The sequence below is a fragment of the Gossypium hirsutum genome, chromosome D04 (assembly GCF_007990345.1).
Source record: "Gossypium hirsutum isolate 1008001.06 chromosome D04, Gossypium_hirsutum_v2.1, whole genome shotgun sequence".
Lineage (NCBI taxonomy): Eukaryota > Viridiplantae > Streptophyta > Magnoliopsida > Malvales > Malvaceae > Gossypium > Gossypium hirsutum.
This window is the reverse complement of record NC_053440.1, coordinates 30,804,392-30,809,421: the sequence shown is the minus strand read 5'-3', so window position 1 is coordinate 30,809,421 and position 5,030 is coordinate 30,804,392. Positions and strand designations below refer to the sequence as shown.

The 5,030-nt window shown below is 34.4% G+C and overlaps 1 non-coding gene across 1 annotated transcript; it reads right to left on the bottom strand.

Annotated features, from left to right (window-relative positions):
• Positions 1-2,836: 2,836 nt before the first annotated feature.
• On the bottom strand, positions 2,837-2,943 carry LOC121216496 (small nucleolar RNA R71). The gene has a single exon (XR_005912677.1). It is a non-coding gene; the product is annotated as a small nucleolar RNA R71 (small nucleolar RNA).
• Between the last annotated feature and the right edge of the window lie 2,087 nt (positions 2,944-5,030).

The following is a 5,030-nucleotide window of genomic DNA, read 5'->3' as shown; positions in this document are numbered from 1 at the left end:
ATCAAAATGATCAACTAACTTTCAACTAGATTTACATCAATACATACCATAAAATTTACTTATCAAAAAACAAACCATTTAGTACCAAAATTTCAAATCTAAAACTGGTAACAAATAACCATATAAATTATACATAATAAGGTACCAATTCATTACATATTCAACATATCGCAAGGCACATATACCATATGCATATTTAGGCTGTCATTCCATCTTCCAACATTCAAACAAAACAAACCAAACATCAACTATATTAATATCCATATTTGCGTGCTAAGACTAAATTTATTTGAACACCAAAACACCATAACACAAGCCAAACCAAATGGCCATTTCAACAATTAAACATACAGGCTAAGATTGGCCAAAATACCTATACATGCCATTATAACCAAAATCAAAACAATCAAAAGTACCAAAGAGCCGATGGATAGTGTGATATAGCTCCGACAAGCTTCTAACTCGAAAGAGCTTCTGATACCCTATAAGACACCAAAAATAACACAGAGTAAGCATATAAGCTTAGTAAGTTCGTATAACAGATAACATAACTTACCATTTCAATACAGAATAGGTAATGTAACATGGCATAATCCAACTACACTTTGCCAAAGCCTAAACATGTACACCAAACATGTCAGCCATTTGATCATATAACATAGGCTATGTAATCAAGAAGGAACACAACATTTAATTATATTTCATATACATGTATCATCCATTTCAATTCTCAATATGCCATACCGTACTAATTCAATGTAATTCACATATGTCCCTGTATTAGTTCATATCGAACTCTCACCATGTTGTATCAGAGTAGTGCCCGTTGAACCGTTTAGAATATAATGGGATACCCGAGATAGCCCACACATAGTGTGCTAAATCATATAACTATAATCCATCAAATCCCATACATGTGTGCTCACACGAGTTGTGAATCAGAATGCTCACACGAACTGTGAAAACGGGCTTGCTCACACAAGTTGTGGGTTAGAACGTAGCTACAAGATGCTGCTGACATGAGTTGTGGAGTATCTGCAACACATTCCAGACCTCAACCATCAGTAGTACGTTTAGGACCAGCACCTGAATCATGTAAACCCTAATGACATGTCATTTGTATCCTACGAATTCTTAAGGTTCAAACGGGGCTTGGTAATTGTCGTACGTCATTGGATATGCAATCGTATATACATATGGCAATTCATAATTCATACATAATTCAATGTAAAACATATAAACACAATTTAGTCACACGAACTTACCTCGACCAATATATGTCGATACGGAGACGATTAATCTGAGACTTTCTCTTTGCCCTGATCTAAAACTATACAAGGTCTATCTTGATCTATACGGATAAATTTAGCTCAATTTAATATGTATTTTATTCAATTTAACCCAAAATCATATTTTGAAAAATTACCATTTTGCCCCTATACTTTTAATTTCTTTGCAATTTAGTCCCTAGCTCATAAAAATAGAAATTTATGAAATTTCACCACAACCCATTATAGCCGAATATCAATTAGGTCCCTAGCAAGCCCTATATTTCATTTATTTCACAATTTCACCATGCAAAATTTTCTATTTTTCAACTTAATCCCTATTTGACATTTTCATACAAAATCACTTAACAAAAGTTGTTTATCTAACAACAATTATCCATTTTCTTCCATAACTCATCAAAAATCTTGCATATTCAACAATGGAAAAATTGTAATAGTTTAATATTTTCACAAATTAATCCCCGGGCTAGTTAGATTAAGCTACAACGATCCCGAAAATATAGAAATCATTAAAAACATATCAAAAATCACTTACATATAGACAAAAGAAGTTTGCCTGAACCCTAGCTATGGCTTCCTTTGCAAAACCGGTTGAAGATGAAAATAAAAAATGAAAGCTTTGTCATTTTGTTTTATTTAATGTTAACTTTATCTACTAATTACTTAATTAACCTTAAAAATTAATCAAAATTTCAATAATGCCAAACCATGCTCATACACTAACACCTTTTTGGTCTAATTGCCACATAAGGACTCAAAATTTAAAATTCTATAGTTATTTAATACCTTTAGCTATTGGAACTCAACTTTTTCACTCTATGTGATTTAGTCCTTTTTATCAAATTGAACATATAAATGGTAAAATTTCTTAACGAAATTTTTAAACGGTATTACTACCATACTATAGGCAATAAAATAATAAAAAAATAAATTTTCTGACTTCAAATTTGTGGTCCTAAAATCACTATTTTGATGTCACTAAAAACGGGCTGTTACACATGAGTAGAGATATTTCTACACTTGAAGAGTATTCTTTTGATCCAGAAATTGAGAGAACCTTGAGAAAAAGGAGAAAAGAATTGTGAGAAATGGGAAGAATTAGAAATCGTCAGGTTAGAGAAAAGTCATTACATTAGAATGGAAGGGATGATGATATTCCTTGAATAATAGATGATAGAGAAGACCCATAAGAGAACATATAATGTCGATCTTGGATGATCTGAATCAAGGAATTGTCAGGATGCGTATTCAAGCTTAACATTTCGAGTTAAAGGCAATGATGTTTCAAATGTTACAAACTATAGGGCAATTTAGTGGATTGCCTACTAAAGATCCACGGTTGCACTTAAGACTCTTTCTGGAAGTCTGCGATTCATTCAAGCAGTTGGGTGTTCCTGAAGATGCCTTGAGACTGAGGTTATTCCCTTATTCATTGTGAGATCATGCCAGAATCCTGGTTAAATGCATTGCCATTAGTTACGGTGGCATCTTGGAATGAACTTTGTCAGAGGTTTCTACTAATATATAATCCTCCAAACATGAATGACAAATTGAGGAACGATATTACGTCCTTTCAGTAATCTGAGTATAAAACATTATATGAAGCATGGGAGCGATTCAAGGAGTTAATTAGAAAATGTCCAATGCATGGTTTTCAACATTGAACGCAAATGGAAATGTCCAACAATGGATTAAATGCATATAAAAGGATGGTGGTTGACGCATCTGCCAATGGGACTTTGCTTGATAAGTCATAGAATAAGGCATATGAAATTCTGGAGAGGATAGCAAAGAACGATTATCAATACCCCAATACAAGAGTAGGGATTGACAGAAGAGTTGCTGGAGTAATGGAACTTGATGCGATTACTTCCCTAACAGCTCAGGTATTATCTTTAACGAATATGGTTAAAACACTGAAAAGACTAGCTGCAGTGCAAGAAAAGAAAGCAGTTGAGTTAGCATGTGTTTATTGCGAAGAAGATCATGTTTTTGATGAATGCCCATAGAACCCAACCTCAGTTTATTATATGGGAAATTTTAATCGCAATAACAACAACCCATATTCCAACATATATAAACCGAGGTGGAAGCAACATCCTAATTTCAGTTGGAGTAATCAAGGGGTGGGAAATTCCAGAAATGATATTTGACAGAATGTTGAGAGTGCACCACCTGGATACAATCAATCCATGCCACGACAAAATGCTCAACAAAATTCAGCTTCGAGTTCTTCATCTATGGAAGCTCTATTGAAGGAATACATGACCAAGACCGATGCTATCATTCAAAGTCAAGCTACATCTTTAAGAGCTTTAGAAAATCAAGTGGGACAAATTTTCAAATCAAGTGATACCGAAAATTCACGATCTCAAGGGAAGGGATAGTGCAAAGCCATTACACTCAGAAGTGGTATGTAGGTACTAGGAATTGTTAATGACACCACTATTGAAGAAGGTAGTTCAAATTTCACAAATAAGAAGAATTCTGAACCAGTAGTGGAGTAGGTTACAAAAAAAAAAGAGCAACCAAAAAACTGTTGAAGTAGATTCATCTTGTATTGCAAATAAAAATGCCTCGGCAAAACAACCTCAACAAATGGAAGGAAGGACCTCCACCTTTTCCTTAGCGCTTCCAAAAATCTAAACAAGATTTTCAATTCAAGAAATTCTTGGATGTCCTGAAGCTATTACATATCAACACACAGTTGGTGGATGCATTGGGATGATCCATTTTTATTTAAACATTGTGCAGACTAGATAATTTAGAGGTGTGTTCTAGATGACAAGATTCAAAGTATTTTATATCATTTTCATTTAGAACCGTATGGAGGACACTTTGGGGGTATGAGAACTATTGCAAAAGTTCTCCAATCTAGTTTTTATTGGCCAAACATGTTTAAAGATGCTCATGAATTTTTTCAAGCTTGCGATTGCTGTTAAAGAACTGGAAATCTATCGATGAGGTATGAAATTCCTTTGCAAACTATTTTAGAAGTGGAACTATTTGACGTATGGGTAATTGATTTTATGGGTCCATTTCCACTTTATTGGGGAAATGTATACATACTTGTAGCTGTTGATTGTGTTTCAAAATGGGTTGAGGCTGTTGCTCTACCAACAAATGATGCCAATTCGGTACTGAAATTTCTACGTAAGAATATTTTTACCAGGTTTGGTACCCCTCGTACTCTGATTTGTGATAAAGCTTCACACCTTGACTGCAAATTAGTTGCTAATTCTTTGAACAAGTGTGGAGTTAAAAATAAAATTCTACGACATACCCTTCCCCGATAAATGGACAAGTGGAAGTCTCTAATAGAAAGATTAAACAAATTTTGGAGAAGGTAGTCAATCCCACCTGCAAAGATTGGTCATCCAAATTGGATGAAACTTTGTAGGCATATTGAACTGCATTCAAGACACCATTCAGGATGTCACCTTTCAAGCTTATTTATGGGAAACCCTGTCATTTGCCCGTTGAACTTGAACATAAGACATATTGGGCAATTAAGAAATTGAATATGGATTGGAGTGCTGCTGGTACTAACCACCTATTGGAGTTGAATGAGATGGAAGAATTCAGAGCACAAGCTTATGAGAAGGCCATGCTGTACAAAGAAAAGACCAAACAATGGCATGACAACAAGTTTTGCCACAACAATTTGCACCTCGACAACAAGTCTTACTATTTAATTCTAGGCTTAAATTGTTTCCTGGCATATTAAAATCTCGTTGGTCT